Source organism: Triturus cristatus, chromosome 7 (genome assembly GCF_964204655.1).
Source record: "Triturus cristatus chromosome 7, aTriCri1.1, whole genome shotgun sequence".
NCBI lineage: Eukaryota > Metazoa > Chordata > Amphibia > Caudata > Salamandridae > Triturus > Triturus cristatus.
In genome coordinates, this window is record NC_140590.1 from 99231401 (window position 1) to 99247727 (window position 16327).

Below are 16327 nucleotides of genomic sequence, written 5' to 3' on the forward strand. Positions count from 1 at the left end.
GCCAGTGTCCTGAATGCCTTCAGCCAATTTTCTATTGACCTGTCTACCCCGGGTTTCCGCGGGGCTCTCCTGTCCTCATCTTTTTTATCTTGGGCTGTTAAGTCTAAGCCTGCCTGGCGCACTTCCAGCAGTTAAAAAATGTCTATGAATTCTTTTCTCCAAATCCTCTCCTTTACTGTAAGTGGGATGAGGTTGGCCAGCCCTAACAACTTTGTTGTCGTGGGCGGGTCGCTTGGGGAGGGGCGCAGGTGCTCGTTGGCTGGCTTCCCGTTACTGTCGTGTCCCTCGTCTGTTCTGGTTGTATTTGGGCTCTCCCCCCCCCCCCCCCAGAAGCCCTTGTACTCCCCTGTGTGGCCGCCTCAACCCCTGCCATTTCGCCCTGTCCTACCTGGCTTGCCACGTTTGGCTCCTTGTTTGGCACCCCTTTTGCGTGGCCTCCCCTTGTCTGCCCTCTTGTTTGGTGCTGGGCTGCTCTCTTAACCCCCTGTGCCCCATGCGGTGTTCCCAGGGAATGAAGTCCCCATCCCTGGTCATTGCCACCAGGGCATCCATGTGGTTGGCTGCGCTGCCCCTCGATCCAGGCCTCCCCATGGAAATCTGGTCGCCCTTGGTCTATACCTGCCTGTCATGGTAGGTGCATGGGCCATGCTCCTTGTATCGCCACTTTGTTCCCCCCAGTTGGGATCACATGTTAACATTTTGCCCCAGGCTGCTTTGGGCCCTCTGCCCCCCTTGCGCCCATGCTCGCTGCTCAGCGTGCCATGCTTACCCTATCCCTGAGCGCCTGCACCGCCTCCTATTGTGTCTCTCCTGGGGGGCCGCCGTGCTGACCACAGACCCCTCCTCATCGCTGCTGTCTTCCGACTCTAAGCTAGCCACTTGCTCCGGCGTCTCTGCTTTTCTGTTTCTGGCATTTGGGGTGCCCTTTCATTTGTTGCCTGCCCTGTTCCGCTCTTTCTTGGGGCCGCCGTTTTGGCTGCAGACCCCTTCTTTGCCGCTTTCCTAGGGGGCGGCGGTGCTGGGGATTCCCGCCGCTGCCTTTTTTCTTTTCCCTGAGCCCCTTCCTTGATATGCTGGTCCATCCAGCTCTGACCCTTCAGCTCAACCAGTGCCCTGGCTTGCTCCAGCATGGCCTGTAGGTCATCATCGAGGTCCGGTCCTGATCCCTCACTGCGTCTCTTCTGGCCTTTCTTTGGCATTGTTGGCCTTTCCTGGGTTTCTCTGAACCGGGCCGGGGGCTGCGTCTTCTTCCCAGCCGATCTCTTCTTGCTGGCCATCCTTGTTCCCTCCTGAAGCCCACTTGTCCCAGGTGCAGCTCCTGTGTTACACTGGCTCAGCTGCTCTTTCTTTTAAGGCTTGTTTGTCCTTCTGCCTCAACTGCAGGGGGAATTGTCATTTGTGCTGCTTTTGCCTATCTATCAGTGGCTCCCAGGCCCAGTGTGCATCCGCAAGCACCCGAAACGCTGGTCTCTGCCCGGCAGAAAGTTAGGGTAATTTTGTTCTCCCTGTGCCTCCACGCTTTTGGCCCTTAGCATGCTCTCAGTTCCTGCCCCATTAAGAGAGGCGAGTGCTCCTTTTGCTGGCGCCGCCCTTTAGCTCAGTTTCCTTGTCATAAAAAGGAATGAATCTACACAGAACATATTTCAGGCTAATAAATATTACAATAACCTGGCAACGAGTTGTGAATATTTTTTTTACCTCATTCTAAAATATGCATGCAATTCTCCTTACGTTATGTATTGTTGCTGTTTAGGCTTTATCAACACTCCTCATAATATTAGTAACTTTGTTTTATTGATTGCTTTATCCTGCACCTCTGCCATTTTTTTAAAGTTTAGAATGCTTTATTGAGATAATAAAGTAAAACATCAGTACATGTTATTAAAACAAGAGGATGGGAGTTAGGACAAAATGTACATGGCACTGAGAAAATAGGAAAACATCCTCAAAAGATAAAGTTTGTACAAAGAGTAAATGCATTTTAACTTGAGTTTAAGAAAGAGAAAGAAAAGAGGAGAAAAAGGGAAAAGTAGGGAAATGGAGTACAGCAGAGGAATAGAATAAGGAGGAGGAAAGGAGCACAGATAGAAATATAACTTTAAAATATAGTAAGGTTCAGGTTGGTATCAGTGTACAAGCACAATCAATTGGCACACCTAGAAAGAAAGGATGTTAGTGGTAACCACAACAAGTCTTTTTTTATCAATAAAGAAGTAGAGGAGGCATAAGCTCGATCAAGTCTGATGGTGACAAAGGACATTCCACCAAGCTTAAAGAGAAATTGTCGAGGTATCCTTCCAGTTAGTGGTGGTAATCTGAAAGGAAATTGCTAAAAACAAATCAATGAATTTGCCCACATTGCTCTGTACATTCCAAACAGTAGAAGAAGTACCTAAAAATATATGTAAAATATCAAAAGGAACATTAGTCGATAAAATTTCATTCAATTTGGGCCATATACGGGACCACAAAGCTTTAACCTTAAGACAGTGAAAAAACATGAAAAAAATTGCTGCTCTCATGGGGACAAGACCAACATTTTGGGGAGTCCAGTAGCTTGAATCTGTGTAAGTCAGTAGGGGTAAAAAAAAGTCTGTTATACAAATAATATAAAGTTTGGGTTGTACTAGCTGAGCGTGAGGAAGTGTGAATTTTGGACCAAATGGAGTCCCATATTTGAAATGAAAAGTCTTGTGATAGGTCATTTTCCCACTGAAGTTCTAGTTTGGATTTAGATCTAACTTTAACAGGGCAGGAAAGTAACTTGTATATTGTAGCAGCTTTAAAGTCCAAAGGAGAAGAGATAGATTGGTCATGTGTATCAGCAAGGTTACTTTGAGAAAAATAAAGAGTCATAGAATCTTTGAGCAAGGGATATTGTTGGGCTCGTGTAGATGAAATACCATAGGATCTTTGTATCTCCGGGTAATCCATAAGGGAACCATCTCTTAATAGATGGTCAAATGTGATGATGCCTTTGTCGATCCATTCTTTCCAAAATAAAGCTCTGTTGTTAATTTTGATTTGTTTGTTATACCAAATTGGAGTGCACAAGACGTGATCCACAGAAGACAGCTGAGTTGTAAGTAGAGATTGCCTTGGAGTGGATAAATATAGGTGAAAAAAAACTTTTTGAGAGTTGGGAAAGACGAGTGGCTGAAAGAAAGGAAAAGGGTGAGTACTGCGCCTGTTCTATGGAGATCCATGCTGTTGCGGGTGAATGAACAGAATCGGATAAAAGGGACCAAATTTGTTTCAGGGAAAATGCAGGATGATAACGTTTGAGGTTAGGGAAATTTACTCGACCCAGTTCCTTGGAAAGTTGTAAACGAGAAAGTGAAACCCTGGCCGTGCGATTATTCCAAAGAAATTTGGTCAAAGAGCGATAAATGGTGCTAAAAAAGCAGTTGGGAAGGGAGACTGGAAGCATAGAAAGAACAAAATTAATAATTGGAACAAGCATCATTTTGATCGTAGCTACTCTACCCCACCAAGATAAGAAAAGTGGAGACCAGCTTTCCGTGAGATTTGATAATTTTTAAAGTATTTCAGCGAGGTTCATTTTGATAGTTTCTCTAATATTATTAGCATAATGGATCCCTAAACATTTGATACTTTTGGAGTTCCATTCAAAACCAGTGTCGTGAAACATATATGGAAGACAATACTTATTCAAAGGTAGGACTTCGGATTTATCAATGTTTAACTTATAGCCAGAAACAGAAGAGTAATCTTGTAGAAGGGAAAATAAAGCCGGAAGTGATGTTGATGGATTAGAGATATATAGAAGAATATCATCCGCGTAGGCAGGGAATTTGAGGTCAATATTATTACATTTAAAACCTGTGAATTGTGGTGAACGTCTAAGTTTTTCTAAAATAGGCTCCAAAGCAAGAATAAATATGAGAGGGGAAAGGGGACACCCCCGTCTCGTCCCTCTCAGGAGTGGGAAATACGTTGATTGACATCCATTTACCCAAATAGAAGTAGTGGGGGCAGAATATAGCAATTGAATATATTCAGCGCGCCGAAGATAAAATCCCAATTAACCCTATCAAATGCTTTTTCAGCGTCCAGCGTATAGGCGGCAATGGGAAGAGTCTAATTTGGAGGCCAGGTGGATGATATTAAGAAATGTTCTAGAGTTGTCAGTGATGGAGCGTCCTTTAACAAAGCCAGATTGATATATATTGATGAGATCCGGGATTACTTTATTAATGCGAAAGGCAAGTAATTTAGCAAAGATTTTACAGTCGGTATTAATCAGGGAAATCGGCCTGTAATTTTTACAGAGGGAAGGGTCCTTATCTTTTTTTAGGTATTAGACATAACATTGCCTGAGTGAAAGATCTGCGCGACTCACCGGCATTGAGAAAATGATTGATTAATGAGAATAACTGGGGAACCAAAAGTTGTTTGAAATGAAGAAAGAATCGAACAGTGAAGCCATCAGGACCAGGTGTTTTGTCTTTGGGTAAGAGAGTAATGGCATCAACGATTTCCTGTGCCAAGATGGGTGCCTTTAAGGATGAAAGGTCAGTGTGACCTACTGGAGTTTTGTGAATGTTTTGAAAAAAGGAGTCTATTTGGTCAGGAGTGGCAGTGGATTCTGGAGTATATGGGGAAGTGTAATATTCAGTGAAGCAATCAAGGATTTTAGCGTCTGAAGTATGGCGAGCTCCAGAGTTATCAGTGATAGCCACACTTTTAGATTTTTGCTTTATAATTTTCAAATAATTATCCAGAGATCTGCCTGCTTTATTCCGTCCACCATACATCTTAAATTTTAAGAGATTGTTGCAAGCAGAATCTAACGACTGCTTATTGTATTGTAGATTGGCTTTAATAAGAGATGAAAGTGTATCAGGACAGTTGGAAGTAAAATACGTATGTTCTAAGGCTTTAACTTGGTTCAGGATGTGTGTAGAGTCTAAGATAGCCTTCTTCTTTTCCGGGAAACAAAATTAATGATAAAACCCCTGGCTGCATCTTTAAAAGCATCCCAGATAAAATGATATTGAGAGGTAGAGGGGAGATTATTTAGAAAAAAATTCTGGGTGAATATCTTGAACTGTTCAATAAATTGAGTATCTAATAAGAGGGAATTATTGAAACGCCGACGCCGGGAGGAAGGGGGAGACGAGGGATAGTCCATATCTAAGATGACGGGGGCGTGATCTGAAATGGGAACGGAGCCAATCTCTGCATTAGTCATGTATTGTAGGGCAGGTTGAATGAGAAAAATATAATCAATGCGAGAATGCGATTTTATGTACAGGGGAAAAGAAGGAAAATTCTAAAACGTCTGGGTGGGAGGTTCTCCAAGAGTCTATCAGTCCTCTGGAAGTGATAGCTTTATGAAAAGTGTTTTGCATCTTGTTGGGAATATATTTTGCTTGGGATTTCCTATCTAAAAAAGGGTCCATAAATTGGTTACAATCACCACCTACAATCAAATTTTCTGCAGCTGTGAGGAGACAAGAGTAGAGAAATCATTCCAAAAGGTTTAATCAACACCGTTGGGACCATAAACATTGCAAAAAGATAATTGAGCATCATTGGCTTTAGCATTTAAGATGCCATCTGCCATTAGTGTATTTAAATACATTCTGGAGGGAGACGTTCAAAGACTTGTGAAATAATATAACCACTCCATTTATGTTATTCACAGCCGGAGAACAGAAAATGTCTCCTACCCATTGTTTGCGGAGAGAAGGTAAGTCTTGTTCCTTGAGGTGCGATTCTTGTAATAATGCAACATGACATTTTAATTTAGCAAGGTGAGACAACACACGTTTTTTAAAGGATTACGAATACCTTTAACATTCCATGAAACAATACGGAGACCTTTCATCAGAAAGATTTATGTGAAAATAGGAGAAAAGATAACATTTAAAGAATGAAAGATAAAAAAAGAGATAGAGACCTGTTCAAGAGAAGGGTACATAAAGGGAGGTAAAAGCCCGATATAAGAGAAAAAGAAACTTGTGAAAACATAAAATAATCCAGAGGGGGAAAAATAGAGGAATTCGCTTGGTGTAAGCGCCAATATGAATTGAGGAGGGAATCATAAGATACCATAAAATCAAAATGAGGAGAAGTACACAAAATGAAGTAGAAGGCGAAACAGTAAGGGAGTAGGAGAGAAGAAAAGAGAGACAGCACCTCTGCCATTTTAACGCTGCAAGTTAATCACTAATTGATACAGAGTTTCCCGTTCCCATAAGGCAGATACTGTTCTTGCTGGAATTCGAACTCATAGCCATTACATCTCCACACATATCACCATCTAACGATCAGCTCAGTAAACCAGACAATTGCTCCAAATGTCGGTCGATGTTCAGCCACACAGAATGGAACGTGGCCAAGTTAGCCAGAAAAAACACTTCTGGGATTTGGAACTGTGCTACTACTGACCTGGCTAAATATTCAACATTCTTTTCAAATGTTAATGCCCTTTTTTTAATTAGGCTGCTTTGCCTTAATGCATTGTTGTATGGCCATGGTTAACCTAGGCCTATCAATAAGTAATAGGTTATTTATTTTTATGGTAGTAAACACGGTGTAGATTGTTCATGTAAATAATGCAAACTTCCAATCCAAGTTAAAATAAAAAGCTGGGACTTTAGTAAGGAAAATGAATCACCCTTCACCCTTTCCTACACTTCATCCTGCCTAATCCAGGGTCATAGTTATCATACACATTAGCCTATGTGGCCGAGTCTTGAAGTTGCTAATGAGTCCATGCACTTCCCTCGAATAACTCACCTCGCACAAAAGGTCTGCCCATGCCCTTTCATACCAAGAGTAGCTCCCTGGAATCCTATTCTTTTTAGGTCTTGCCTAGTTGAGCATACATTTCCATTTGTTTTAAATGAAAGTGAAATTTATGTTGGCTTATGGTTTAAAAATGCATCATTGTTGTTTATTTAATTTATTTCACAAACAAAAATAAATAAACAACAATGGTGCACTTTTAAATCGCAAGCTAACAAAAATCTCATTGCCAATAAAAACAAATGAAAACGTATGCTCGGCAGAAATCTTTCTCTTTATAATTCAATTAAGGGTGCAGTCCTATAGGTGGCTAATAAAAGTCCCTTTACAACTCTACAGGGATACCTAGTATCTCCGTCTGGTACTGCACCATTTCCTTTCTTCATGGAATTTCATTTTCCATTACTTATGATACTACTGAGATATTTTTAAACAAGATAAAACAAACAAACATTAGCATCTGCAATGCCAATGGCTCAATGTTTCACTTATGCAAAACCAATTGCATTGCAAATGCTTGTTCTTTTATGGTTGAGATTTGATGTATCTTTGATATCGTTGCAACTGTATATTGGCTTGAGTATTGTGCTTTGTCGATATCTCAATGGGCTATATGAAGGCGTTGCTATTTCTCACAATCGCTATCTAATGCCAAAGTAGAGTTTGCTATTTGATGACAAATTTCATGACGTTTAAATTAACAATTGCACTTTCTTCTAGGTTGTGACCCTTCATATGCATTGCCATTTGTGTTTGTGAAATGTTTTATGTTGATGCATCTGTAAATAACACTGACCTTATAGTAAAGTAGTTAGAACTATATATATTTTCACACAACCAGAATAGAACTTAGGAGCCCCTAAAACCAGAAACGCTAGAGGTACAGCTGTCCCCTAAAACTGCATCATAGAATTGCCACTAAAACACATGCAAACCAGGTTCCCCACACAAGCTAAAAAATGTAACAAGTTTTGCAAAGAATGACACACACACACACGCACACTAAGGCACACATGTTTCCCTTGCCAAAGGAAGGATTTCTCAACACTATCATAATCGAACAAATGAGGACACACGTACGGACCAAATATGTAGGGTAAAAGTACACTAGAGAAGCACTATTAGAATTATGGGCTATCTTCGAGGAGGCCCAGACCAATAATCCTATCCCACAGTCAGGAAGTAGGGCATCCGCACCTCCCTGCCATATGTAGGAATGGAGGTGCTCTCCCAATGCCTGCTATCTCTGTATTAGGCACATCAATCCGCCAGTTGAGGGAGCCGAAGGAGCCCCTACCGAACAGTAAATTGTTAGGTCCAGACATGATAGACTAAGAGGACAGCAGGCCTAGGCAATAGCGGTGCCACCACAGTCCAGCACTAGAGCTCCCCGAAGTGCAACCCCTGTCCATCACATTTGGCCCGTCGAACTCAAACAGCCCGGAAAACAAGCACTCCTACTGGGTCTGGTTAACACCCCAGAGTGACCGAGAGATTCATAGCGGTTTTGGACAGTGACACAACTAGTGGGAATGAGGAAAGGGGTTTGCTTAGGTAGCAGAAGAAACAGGAAGCATGTTTGAGGAATAGTGAATAGCTCAGAACGAAGGCGGTAACCTAGGCGGGATTTAGAAGAAAGGTGCAAACAAGAGAGAGAGACCTCGCACCCTGGAAGGGCAATGAGAAAATAGAGCAGTGCTCCTTCTGCCCGAAGAGAGAAGGGGTAAGTAAAGAGCACAGGCCGGGGAACAGCTCAAGACAGAACTAGAGGAGTGGCTTTTAGCAGGTTTCTGAGCTTCACCAGATCATCAATGGAGAAATGGGGCTGACCAGGATATAGGAGACCAGGGTAGCCTGGTGCAAACTCAACTTCTCCTGAACGAGCTGGACAGACAAACTGACCCCAATAGTGATAGTGTCCGAGAGGGGGCTGAGAACTTTGCGCTAACATTTTGTCACCTGCTAGTCCGCTGGACCAAGGGAAGAGACCAATAGGATAGACACTGGCGGTAGAGAGATCCTTCGAATCAGAGGACATGGCCATTGCAGAAGACCGCATCCAGCATGGAGGAGGAGATCCCAAGTGGAACTTCCCCTACATGTAGGATTTTCTAAGAAGATAGGTACACTATGTTAGGGAGAAACCAGTGGAGCTAACCAAAGCCAACATGTACCTGCAGCTGCAGAAGGGCATGTCATGGACCATCTATGTGCCATGGGCTCAGATTGAAAAAAGATGATGTAAGGACTAAATTGCCACCATTGTTGGATGGGGCGGGGTAATGGATCTCATGTTTTTAGGACAACACTGTAGAAATAAACTTAGCGATAGGTGATGGCAAAAGCCCGCTAAATTGCCTTATCAGAGAGCAGACTAACACTGTGTTCGCTCGGGCGCACACATCCCAGCAAACACGCTGACAAACACCAAGCATAACGGGGCCACATTCACCTTGTACAGGGGCCAAATATGGAAGGCCCTGAGAGAAATGTTCCCTGACTGCACAGATGTAGGAGGGTTAATGGCAGAAACTATTAAACTTGGGGGGACCATAACGGATTCACTAGATAGTATGAGGGAACGATGGGGACAAGAGACAGTACAGCTATGGACCAATACAGACACCCACGTTGGATTATTTTACAATATCCTCCAAAGGGGATGACTAACAAAACTGCGTAGTGGGGCTAGACACCAAGCCCTGGCGGGGGGTACAAGCTCACATATTACACAATCCCAATAAGAAACAAGCGAAGAACAGGGAAAGACAGGAGCAAGCGCAGAGGAACACCGCTAAGCTGGTCAAACACAAATTGAAACACCGTACTCGAGGGGGCCGCGTTGACCACGAGCGTGCAAATGGCACCAGTTCTGAAAGGAGCTCCACCTCAAAACCCAGAGGGTTTCAACCATTGTTACAATGGAGAAACACAGGGAGGTTGGCAACAGCCAGACATTATAGGATGTTACTATTGCCACAGAATGGGCCACATGGCCGACAGGTACCAGCTAAAGGCATATCACGAACAGAGGTCGATGAGCCAGGGAGAGTCCCCGCAAAATCTCCATTCACAGACCCAAGCTCAAAGAAACCGAATGCCCCTTAAACTAGGCTGCAGGGCAGTCAGTCCAATGCCACACCACCCCAACAGGGGTCACGTAGTTGAACAAACACATGGCAACAACAACCACAGACATGGAACCCAGCCCAACAAGGACAGGTGCCACAACCTCAGCAGGGAGGAGTTACTGTTTGGGGAAGCAATGCCTTTTTGCACAAACGCAGAACCCAAGTGTGCAGTAAGTTAAAACTCCAATGCGAAGCATCCATTTCACTCATATCTCAAAATTTACTGCACCCAAAACTCAAAAGAAGGATCAATGAAACAACATTAGGGATTCAAGCCTTTACTTGTGTTTAGGGAACTCAGAGCTGCTGCATGTGTTTTGTCGATCGGGTATCATCAGTAGCGTTCCCAGACATAGAATTCCAGTGTAGGGTCATCCACCTCTATGATATAAAGGGAAATGAGTCTTGTAGGGGAGGGTCGAATAAATACCCCATGTCAGGAAATCTGGGATACTGAGATGAATAGATATACATGATTGGAAAGGGAGGGGCAACTCCTATTTGTACGGAAACTCATGCTGTATACCTTGTGTTTCAGAGGCAAAGGAACAATGCCACTGGGAAAAAATGAAAACTGGCACAATCTTGCACATTCCAGACATGCAATGGGGCACCCCCATGCTGATGGACACTTACTGGTAGTGCGGCTAATTTGCCTACACTCAGCTTGTCCCCGGATGGCGTGGCCTCTGCTCTCTCATCACCATACTCACCCCGACCATGGTCATTCCCGGAAAAGATCTGCAAGAACTGTACCAACACCCACTAAAGAAGCAGACAACTCTGTTGTATCTGTTTCAGAAAAAAGAACTGCTGAATATTTTGGCTGGGCTCAGTACAAGGATATACCAGAAGAATTCAGACTTTTCTTTGACGCACAAGTATCCATACCTTTTTCACAGTGCAGACAAAAGCGAACGCCCACTGGTTACAAATAACAAGGTGAGAAATGCTCAAAATGATGAACAGCACTGAGCAGGCAATGACATGGACAATGGAACTCTGCCGCTTGCCAGTCAGGCGTTGCACCATTTACAAAGAGACGTGTGAGGAGAGAAGTGCCCATGAGAAGGAGTGGTTCGTGAATTGGTTCCCTTGCTCCCTCTGTGGCTGACAGGTCTGTGCACATCATTAATGCCCGTTATGATATTAATATAGTTTTTGTGTGGTTTCCTGCAAGTGGGGGGTTTCCGGCTGTAAAAATGAAGTCCTCAAATTGGGAAGAATGCAAGTACTGAGGCAAGACAGTGGTGCTGCAAATTCAACTAGATGGGGGAATGTTAATATTGGAAAAGTCAATTTTGATGTACACAATGTTAAATTCACTCATCATGAACTGTCCATCAACCTCGGGTCAGAAGTATGTGGGCATGCAGACTATGAAATCTAGGCCTTAAGTTACAAATTGACAGGTCACAGGTGGGGTGACATGTAGCCGGCAAACTCAGATCAATCCCACAGACAGACGCAGCGACACCACAATCTTCCATGGAGATTGGCCCCAATAAAGCACACATGGCCAGAGGGGTGCACACATTCCCAAAACACCATAAAGTGAGATGCCACATGAAGTTGGGAACATTCAGCTAATCAGAACACAGGACACATAGTAACATGCAGCGATCACACGCCCCTCATGCCGGACACCTGGACACGCACCCACTGGCCCTCATTGTGTCCATGCAAGGTCGAGGCCCACCCGCATTTATCAGTACCATGTTTACAACTCTTAAGACAGCGGCCCACTTTCCTTACTTAAAAAAGAATGACAGATTGTTTTATGATAAAAGAGAAAATGTATAAAACACTGCTCAGTTCAATTGCACTTTGAGACAGTCCTCAGCCCCCGTTTCAATAACTGTTCTTCCGGCCGTAGTGTTTAAATAAACCGACTGTTCCTGTTTTGCCAAACGCCTCTTGTCTTTTGTTTTTTTTTGGTAAATTCACATCCGAACAGAATGAGGAATGTACAGAGAAAATATAGAATGGACTTGACTAATGAGGAAATCAAGGAGTTTGGGTTGGTGACTTTATGAGCTTATATTAAACATTTATTTGGAAAGTAAAAATACTGGATAGATTTGAAGAGGTATACAGGACAATGGAATAATAAAGTTGTACTAAAAAGAAAGACAGGAAGCAAGGCAAAGGGTTCAACGAGTTACAGGCAGTTTGAGAATTTCCGCTAAGAGAAATGCATGGAGGGAATTCTATGCATGTGCACATTATGAGAGGTGATATTTTTGCCTTCAAGACAAATTTTCCTAAAGATCTGAAAACATGGTACGAGGAAGTTCTTAGATTGGTGAAAATTTCAAAGATTATTTGCATAGACTCAAATACACTGTTTGACCCAGTGATTTGTGGGCAGTGTTTAAAGTTGCTATTGCTTGGTCGACTGAGGTACACATGTCCCAGCTGAAATTTTTGCTGAACATTTCGAGCAGTAATAACACATTTCAAAAAGAAGGTGAAGGAGAAAGATGTTATTGGACAAAGATTTTGAGAACTACTCAAGAGCCAAAGGAGACAGTGCATGCTCCTTATGAGAGGCTTATGCAGATTTTTAAAGAAACAAGGTGTATTCGAGGGTGTTGAGAAAAATGATGCTGGTGGTTTTGTATCTGCTTTTGTTATGGGTTTGCGTCCCAACCTTAGCACGCATATTCAACTAGTTGGAAAGTTCAGACTAAAAGTATCAATGATATTTTAAAGTACTCTAAGTACAGTACTGATTGGTTTGATGCTAAACAGGAGACGATTAAGGAAAAATATATGTCTGCTCAGACAAAGATGTTTCAGAAAAATGGCAAAAACCAAATGATGGGTTTTGATGTGGGTTTGACAATTCCAAAATGAATGCAACACATCCAGTGCAAGATGCCAGAATGTGAAAAAAGATGGTTCAGACGCAAGGTCATCGTATAGTTGTGGTTAATAATTCTGGAGTGAATGAAGATATTGATTTGCTGAAGAGGAATATTTTGTGCCATTTTTGTAGGAAAATCGGCCATTGGAAGCAGGAGTGTAGACAAAATCCATATGGAATCCAGAATGATTTTGATTCTCAGTTGCAGCAGAATGATTCAGGTCTAAACACAGTCAATGGTCCCAGCCCAACCATCCTCTGTGTAGAATGGGCAAAATCAAGAGCAGTTTAGTATACAATTGCCTGTAGATATAATGATGCAGCAACACATAAGAAATAAATGCCATTGCAGCCCAGGTTGTCAACTGTGTCTATTGATTCTAGATAATAATGTTTTATAGAATTGTTGCCAAAGACTGAGCCGGGGGGAGGGGAGGGCGTATGGGAGTATTGCTTACTTGGTGCAGTCTAGACCAAAGTGACTCTTATGTAGATGGTGATGTGAATGCCTGTCCCTGTCTCGCTTAATAGACACAGGAGCTTCCGGCTTTACAGCTTGTTCTGTGAAAGTTCTAAACCTACCCCACTCAGGAAGAGAAGATGAAGTTGTAGGCATCAGCAATAAACAAATGGTTAATCAGGTCCCGGCAGATGTTCTTGTAAAAAGAACATCAATGGAACATAACAATAAGCTCATATTGTGTGGTTCAGTGCTGTTAATATGTGAGCAGTGATTTGCTTTGCCAGATGAATTGTGTGATTTATTGCACACCAGATGGTGTTGCAATTAAAACCTAAGATGAAGACTCTGTGATTAAGATCAAAGTCCCCTAGGGAAACTTACAAAAACCACACATTTCCAAAAACACCCAGGCGGCTCCAGGGTGATGTGCCTGCAGTGGATCCAATTAGGTTTTCTCAACCCCAGTGCCATACAAACCTCAAACCTTGCCTACAAAAGCACATTTTTTTTTAGCATTTCTGTGACATAAACTTATGGAAACAAGGAGTGTAGGAGCTACTATCGCCTGTCCCAATACAGGGCGCATGGTGCAGCTGGCATGGCTCCCAGCGTGTCTCGCTGGGAGTCATGGGATGTGATCTAGCACTCCTTGATCACCCATGCGTGGTCCTACCCTTCAGCAGAATTCCAGAAAGGGGTGTGTTATAACTGCTTGTAAAAGGTACATACCGTCCTTGAAAAACTTGCTGAATTTCCTTGATCTCTAAACCTATTTGGGAAGAATCCTAAAGGAAATCGACATAAAGAAACTTTATTTCTATGTAATTATATATTTTCGATGGAATAGAGACTGTCGAAGAAGGACTGATTCAAAAGAAGGGTCATGCTAGAATTAAATGGATTCCTAAAACATTGCAATACTAATAAGTTTGATTGGGTTAATTTTTGTTGTGGGAACAACATATTCTATGTGAGAGGATTTAATACAAGGTATTGAGATTCTGCAAGGGAAGGGGTGTCGAGCAGGAAGGCGTATTACACATATCTGTGCATGAGAATTAACTGTGCCTTTTCTCCTTAGGTTTCTCTCTCTCTAAATCCCGAATCTGGTGAAGCTTGGGGGCGTTGTTTGTCACTAGGGATTGACATAATTCTGAGTAAGGCTTTGTGTATATAGCTACATTTGTTAGAAGCTTTAAGATATTTGATGCCAGTGGTACTAAGGAAGAATAATAGTATGAACTTTGTATTTCTTTCAGATCAATGATACTGTTGGAGTTGTGTACTCTCTTGAGACCCCTGAAAGTCCAACACAGACCAAGCTTCTTCAATTGTGTTTTTCTTCTCCCCAATTCCCATTTCCCCCGAGGAATGTTGTGACTAGAGAGAGTGAAACATATATCTTCTTTGTTACAGCAGGGCTTAGGAGTCACAGGAAGTTGGCTTCTGGAGACTTATCCTGCTCCTACAAGGTACAAAAGCAACCTTCATCTGAAGGTATTTTGTGCTCCGATGTGACAAGGAGCCACAATATTCCTACCACCCAGCCTTCTCTTACTTGTCCCAATAACTACTGTATGCCACTTGCCTAGGACACCATCTTGGACTGACCTGGGTGTCTGGTTTTCAGAAATTCTTAGGATTTTTAGGTTTCACTAGGAGGCAGCTGACCCAAACATGAAAAGTGCAGCTCCTCAACATAGAAGTAAAACGGGATTGGGACTTAGCCCCACTACACAATCCATAATTAAAAAAAAAAAACATCTAAAAGAAGCAAAATGTCCCCTCTTGCCATAGGGGTTAGGATGCTTTGGTCTCCAAGGGATAAAAAAGACTGTTGTAACTTTAGTGTTGGGGCTAGAGCCTGATGTCATGATGGCGGAGAATCAAAAGACACACAATTGATGAACGGAATGCAGAACAAATCAAAACATCCACCCCCAGTCAAGAGATCTGGGTTAAATTCATCATTCTTTTGCTCACCATGCCACCAGTCTGGACCTGGCAGTTTGGGCCGGACTGTTCCTATTGGGTGCAGGGGCAAAACTGATTTGCATATGGCTGGGTTCAAACTGGAATGGCATGGGGAGCAAAACAACGATGGATTCAGGCCCAGATCTATGTACTGGGGTGAATGTATGACATTGTTCTGCATTCTGTCCATCAATTGTTCTTTTTGCGTTTGTCACCCGGAGTGGGACGGGTATGCCCAGACGTGGGTCCCGTGCTCTCCATGCCAGTGGAGTCAAGCTATCTTGGCTGATGAGGGTTGAAACCCCGAAACAGGTCCTAGGATGCTTGTTTCCAGTCCAGGAAGGACCTGGCTTGGCAGTTCGGGCTGGACAGTTCCCATTGGGCGCAGGGTCAAGACTGATTTGCATATAGCTGGGTTCAAACTGGAATGACATGGGGAGCAAAAAGACTATGGGGCAGATTTATGAGCCCCTTGCGCCACTTTTGCGTCACTTTTCCCATGTTAAAAGTGACGCAAAAGTGGCGCAAGGGGCTCATAAATCTGCCCCCATGGATTTAGGCCCAGTTCTCTGTACTGGGGTGAATGTATGACATTGTTCTGCATTCTTTCCAGTAATTGTTCTTTTTACATTTGTCAGCCCGTGGGGGAAAACCAACACCAATTTTTTTGTGAAAAATATTCCTAGCTTCCAGTGGGCTTTCGGAACATAGGGCAAATTTTGGGAAACCCCTATTCTTTTTTATTTTTTTATTTTTTATTTATTTTTTTTTCTTTATTCCTCATATACCAAGGTGGGCATTCTAGATGGAGAAACCCGCCCCCTCTCCTCTTCCCGCGTTATTCCAATCTCGATGTTTAGGGGTCTGAGGAGAGATGGGAAGGAAGTACCCCTCTAGTAGCAACTGTTTTCTTATTCCACTCCATTCCATTCAGGCCATTTGACCCAATGTTTTGAAGGCAAAGAACCAACAGTGCCCAGGTGAAATCATTGGAATATGCTCATCTGTTCCGCCATGCCACAAGGGCCGCCCAGATCTTATCTTGGCTGGTACTATCACAGGCCATATCAAATTCACTTATATATATAAGGTACTTCAGACAGTCTGCAAAGT

At 42.9% G+C, this 16327-nt stretch overlaps 1 long non-coding RNA gene across 2 annotated transcripts in view; it reads left to right on the top strand.

The window, feature by feature from the left end:
• LOC146808917 (uncharacterized) overlaps positions 1-11819 on the top strand; it is a 63075-nt gene extending 51256 nt beyond the window's left edge. For both annotated transcript variants that reach the window (XR_014966280.1, XR_014966279.1), the window contains 2 exons: positions 5672-5716; positions 10447-11819. This is a non-coding gene — a long non-coding RNA (uncharacterized LOC146808917). The remainder of the gene's footprint in view (positions 1-5671; positions 5717-10446) is intronic.
• The last annotated feature ends 4508 nt before the right edge of the window (positions 11820-16327 follow it).